This window comes from Galeopterus variegatus, unplaced genomic scaffold (assembly GCF_000696425.1).
Source record: "Galeopterus variegatus unplaced genomic scaffold, G_variegatus-3.0.2 Scaffold5326, whole genome shotgun sequence".
Lineage (NCBI taxonomy): Eukaryota > Metazoa > Chordata > Mammalia > Dermoptera > Cynocephalidae > Galeopterus > Galeopterus variegatus.
The window spans coordinates 75,847-81,833 of NW_007731437.1; the positions used below are offsets into that span (position 1 = coordinate 75,847).

A 5,987-nucleotide genomic window follows, 5' to 3' on the forward strand; every position below is an offset into this window, starting at 1 on the left:
AAAAAAAAAATCTACATTAAAACCCTTTGTTGGAATGCTTTACACTTTCCACAGAACAGAAACTAAAATAACCTGTTATACAATTAGTCACAAATACAGTCCTCAGTTTTTTTTGCCCATACACATGAGTATTGTCTAAAACATGTCTTCTTTGTAGCAGCTAGGCCCTGCCACCACTGTGCCTGGTTGAGTTCACACATCTGTTATAAACTGTAGCTCCCCTGTCACTCTGGCTCACCTCTTCTGCTAAGTTTTGTTTCCTGGAAGTTAATTAAAACCTGCCACTGCCATAGCTACTGCTGCTGCAGGAATTGCCATAGCCACCTTGGTTTCATGGTTTGGCAAAGTATTGGCCTCCACCACCACAGGGCCCAGAGCTTCTGCCTCCAAAGTATCCTCCCTTCATGTGCCCAAAATTTGAAGATTGATTGTTGTAATCACCAAAATCATTGTAGCTTCCACCACCTTCAGAATTGCTTTCATCACTACCAAGTCCATTATAGCTATCCCCACGGCCATCACATCCACCACCACCACAGCTGCCACCAAAGCCACCACAACCACTAAAGTTTCCTCCATGACTAAAGGGTCATTCCCACCAAAACCACCTTCCACGACCACCACCAAAGTTTCCAGAACCACTTCGACCTCTTTGGCTGGATGAAGCACTAGTAGCCATCTCTTGCTTCGACAGGGCTCTCTTTACTTCTCAGTTGTGGCCATTTACAGTGTGGTATTTCTGAATGACAGTCTTATCCATGGAGTCATGGTTGTCAAAGGTTACAAAAGCAAAGCCCCTCTTTTTGCCACTGCCTTGGCCAGTCATGACTTCAGTCACTTCAGTTTTCTCATACTGTTCAAAGTAATCTCTCAGGTGATGTTCTTCAGTGTCTTCTTTAATGCCACCAACAAAGATCTTTTTCACAGGTAAGTGGGTATCTGGTCTTTGAGAATCCTCTCTTCAGACAGCCCTCTTTGGTTCCACATATCTTACGTCCACCTTACACGACCTTGCATTCGTGGCTGCATCCATTTCCTCCCAGTGGTATAGGTGACAAACCCAAAGCCCCTGGAGCGCTTGGTGCTTTCATTACCACACAGTCTGTGAGCATGCCCCGTTGCTCAGAGTGGCTCCTGAGACTCATCGTTTGTTTTCAAAGTTCATCCCTCTGATGAACGTCTTCCGCAGCTTTTTGGGCTTTTTAGCGGACTCCAACTCAGACATGATGGCAGTGGGAAGAGAGACTTTAACGATGAGTCCTCGGTGGCATCCACAGACAGAAAGTTCAGTTAGTCCTCATTAAGATTTATTCTTTTTTTTAAGTGGGTTTTTTTTTATAGGCACTAATTAGATTTTTTGAAGTGAAGATCTTTGTTTTAAATCACTCTCTATACTCTGTGAATAAGACCAAGTTGTAGTAGTAGAGGGAAAATAAATATGGTGTTGTCTTTGAGAAGTAGTAAAAAGCACTGATTAAATATACATTATAACTTGCTTAGCCTTGTAATTTCTGTTCAATAAAATTTTATTTAAAATGTTTTAGAAGAGATCGGTGTGTGGCTCACTTGGGAGAGTGCGGTGCTGATAGCACCAGGGCCACGGGTTCGGATCCCATATAGGGATGGCCGGTTAGCTCACTGGGTGAGCGTGGTGCTGACAACACCAAGTCAAGGGTTAAGATCCCCTTACCGGTCATCTTTTAAAAAAAAAAAAAGAAAAAAGAAACACAAACAGGTTCCACGACTGAGGGGCGATCGGCCGCAGAAAAGTGCCTTTTCCCACAGAAAGGGAGGCCAGGCTGGGCCCCCAGGGGACGACCTCCCCTGCCGCTGCCCCCCGTCCCGGTTACCGTGTCTGGGAATCCCTTCTCTCTGCTCCTTCTAGAACCCTTCCAAGGTCTGCACGGGGAAGAAGCGTTGGGATGAGTGTTGCAGACGTGAAGACTGACCTTCTCCTGGCTTGCCCCGTTCCTCCCACCGACGAGATGTGAGTGGCCCTTGGAGACTTCTAGAGGGACAAGTGGTGAGATGACAAATGCCCCTGCCCTGACACACACACCCTTTTTCTTTCTTTTTTTTTTTTTTCTGAAAACAAAACACAACACAGTTCCTCTAAGCAACCAACTGGCATGACCCCTCCCCGTCCGAGGTGCGGCAGCTCACGGCCCACAGTCACCCACTTCCTTCTGGAGGCTTCTACATCCTGTCACTGCTGTGGGGGTCGCTGCCCCGGAGCTTGGGAGGAGCCAGAGACAAGCCCCGAGTTCAGAGGCCGGTTCCATGTGTTCCAGATCAGTGCTCAACGCTGGCTCCCAGCTGGGCAGCTCTGATATTTGACTGGAAGATGCACACGGCTCAGAATCTGTCGTGTTAAAAAAGGCGGTGGTGCCCCAGAGCTGTCTTCCATAATCTAAATGTTTATTTTAAAATACTGCAGCTGCTCCTGGTGCTGGAAGGTCCCTCAGACCTGCAGAACACACAGGGGGATGGCTGTGACCTCCCGAGTCACCGACGTGTGTGTTCTGCTGTTTCGTGCCCTGTCTTTGTTACTGGGTGAAGTTCTACAACTTCTGTTGTACTGAGGCGGCCGGGCAGGAAGTGAGGTTGTCAAGGGCACTCCAGGCCAGGTGCTGTCAAGAGGTGAGCATATTTTTCTAACCCTTCTGGTAATCTTGTCTTTTTTTTTTTCAGATTAAGATAATTCACATATTGCAAATTTCAACCTTTGACGGTAAACTATCCAATGGTTTTAGTAAAACCAGAGCTGTGCAACCATCTCACCATCTCATTCCAGAACATTCTCATCACCATAAAAAGGAACCCCGTCCCCATCAGCAGTCACTCCCCAATTCCCCTGTTGGAGGTTGAACTGTGTCCCCCCAAAAGATATGATTGAGTCCTAAGCCCTGGCACCTGTGACTGTGACTGGGACCTCATTTGGAGAAAGGGTCTTTGCAGATGTAATTAGTTAAGATGAAGTTGTACTGGAGTACGGTGGGCCCTACATCCAGGGACTGGTGTCCTCACAGATAAAGGAAATTTGGACACAGACACACAGGGAGATGGTCACGTGACAATGGAGGCAGAGATTGGGGCAGTGTGGCCACAAGCCAAGGACTGCCGGCCTTCCCGAGAGGCGGGAAGGGTCCTCTCCTGGAGCCTTTGGGAGCTCAGAAGATGAGGAGGTGAACGTGGGATTTGAACTCAGGTCTCCCTACTTCTAACACCTCTACTCTACCGAGACAAGGAAAGAGAAGTGTGGACAGACAGACCGAGCGATTATTTTACAGCTCATGAAGGAACTCTGGATCTGTCTCCCTTTGCCTCAGTTTACCACAGGGTAAGGTCATATCACCTAAGGGACAGTCACAGAGAAATGCAAAAGCCATCTTGGATGCCCATGGTGCCTGTTAAGGGGGTCCTGCCCCTTCCTTCAGAGGTTTCAAAAGACACCACAGGAGATTTAACTGCGCAGGAGGATGACAAGGGTCATAAAGAGGAAGACACAGAAAGAAGACCCCCAACTCCCACCCAAACATGGCCCGGCGCTGCTCGCCATGGGAGTTTCCTTCCAATGTCAGGACCCATGGGCTGGACTTGACTTTACTGCTCTGGGAGCCAGGCTGCACAACCAGGGTCCAGCTGTGCCCCAGGTCCAGCTATAAAGAGCTCTTGGCTACAGCCATGGGTCTTGTCGGGGTGATTCTGCCCCCCAGGGGACATCTGGCCATATCTGGGGACATTTGTGGTTGTCATGACTGGGGGGTGCTCCTGGCACGGCATGGGTGGAGGCTGGGGATGCCGCTCAGCACCGTCAGTGCCCAGGATGCCCACCACAGAGAAGGGTCTGACCCCAAATGTCCACAGGGCCAGGTGGAGATCCTGCCCCGTGCCCCGCACAGGAAGTAGATAAGGGTTTCTCACTGCCCACCGGGCTGTGCGTGGTGAGTACAGCGTGACATTAAACATAGCAACGATAAAAACACGTGTCATGTCTTAACATAGCTTTTAAACAAAAAGTCAAAATATAAGCTCTGCATCCTAATCAAGAAGACATGAGAGGGAAAAAACCACAACTTGTGGGGGACAAAAGAGAGAGAGATCTAAGTGAGCTTAGCCCCTGCACAGTAAGTAACTGAATGACCGGTTACTGCCATGCGGGTCCCGGGGAGACCGGGGAGCACACCGCTTCCTACAAAGTCATCCCCAAACCCACTGGGCTAGAGAGAAAACCCTTAAACTTGAGCAAAACCTCTCAATCCTTGTGTAATCAAAGATGACACATCCACATGGTCTTAAAAAGAACAAGGCACAGGCCCCGACGAGGAAGGACTTGCAACATCTGCTACGTCAAAAAATTAGTTGTGGTGCGGTACAAACATCAGGACTTTTTTATTTTAAAAAAACATTCGTAAAGTGTTACACCCGTGTAAACACAACGATGGGGTGATGTTTTTCCTGGAAGTGAGGGTAAGCGTGAGAGTCCCTTCCTACATAGTACATAGATCCATCCCCTGGGATCTTTATGATCGACGTGCATTTCGTTTTCCTGGTCTGGGCATATAGGAAAAAATAGTAATCTTGATATAATACAAAGGAAAAGGGAAGGGGCCGGGTGTGGCAGCCGGAAGGCACCGTGTGACAGTCCCAAGAACATGGAAGGCACTCTTCCCTGGAGGGGTCAGGCACACACCAGCATGGCAGCCACCAAACCGTGTGTTGCTGGAATCTTCTCTGGGACTAGGAGCTACAGAAGAGAAGGTTCCCTTCCCAGAATCGGATTTCTGCAGTCAGATTCGCCTTTTCCAGTTAAGCCATCTGAACCTGTACATTCCAGGAAAACAGGAATAGAGCTCACCCGCTGGGGAATGCCTGAAACTTCCCCAAGGACAAACCCAAGTTCCCAGTCAGTGACACGGGGAATTTTTCTGAAACTTCCATCTTATGAGGCACTTAAGATGGGAGATGATTGATGGCCTGACCATGCAAAGAATGTGGTGGCCTAGGACGTTTTTCCATATGAAGCTGACCACATTCCACTCGTTCAGAATATCAAAGGTTTAAACAGTTCAGGAACTAAACCAGCACTTTTGCAAACCTCTTGCATTTGCTGAGCAAAAAGAGAGGTGAATTTAGAATTCAGTGTGTCATTGTCACTTTGGGGCACCCGGTATGCAAACACCGCGGTAGACTTTGCAAGACAGGAGGACATGACGACACAGTTCCTTCCTTCAGGGAGATTTATTTATTTTTGGCGGCTGGCCGGTAGAGGGATCCGAACCCTGGACCTTGGTGTTATCAGCACCATGCTCTAACCACTGAGCTAACCAGCTAGCCCTACAAGGAGGTTTAAGTGAAAAGTATATAAGCCATGAAAAGACAGGGAGGAAACTTAAACACGTATTAAGTGAAAAAACCCAATCTGGAAAAGCTACACACTATATATGATGCCGACTCTATGACATCCTGAAAAAGGCAAACTACGGAGGCAGTAAAACATCAGTGATCGTCAGGGGTGAAGAGGCGGCACACATGGGACTTTATGGCAGTGAAGCTCTTCTGTATAATACCGTTATGGTGGACACAGGGCATTAAACATTTGGCCAAACCCATAAAACATACAACACCCAGAGTGAACCCTAATGTGGATGGATGATGGACTCTGGCTGAGAATGATGTGTCCGAGTAGGCTGATGAATCATGACTGCAGCAAGTGCCCCACTCTGGGGGATGCTGATAGCAGGGGAGGCCGTGCATGTGTGGAGGCGGGGGGTGTATGGGGAATTTCTGCATCTTCCCCTCGGTGTCGCTGTGAAACCACAGCTGCTCTAAAAAGCAAGGACTATTTAAAAATTAGAGCAAATATTCATTCATTACTATACCAAGCATCTGGCTTATTCACGCACTTAAGAAATAATTGGGTTGGCGGTTGGCTCAGCTGGTTAAGAGCATGGTCTGATAACACCAAGGTCAAGGTGCTCGGATCC

At 48.2% G+C, this 5,987-nt stretch overlaps 1 protein-coding gene, 1 non-coding gene and 1 pseudogene across 2 annotated transcripts in view; all 3 read right to left on the minus strand.

Moving 5' to 3' along the window:
• The window catches only part of MOB3A (MOB kinase activator 3A), a 50,821-nt gene that overhangs the window by 39,703 nt on the left and 5,131 nt on the right, over positions 1–5,987 (minus strand). The window lies entirely within an intron of this gene.
• Positions 196–1,225, minus strand: LOC103604667 (annotated as a pseudogene).
• TRNAI-GAU lies at positions 5,260–5,333 on the minus strand. Its single transcript has one exon. It is a non-coding gene; the product is annotated as a tRNA-Ile (tRNA).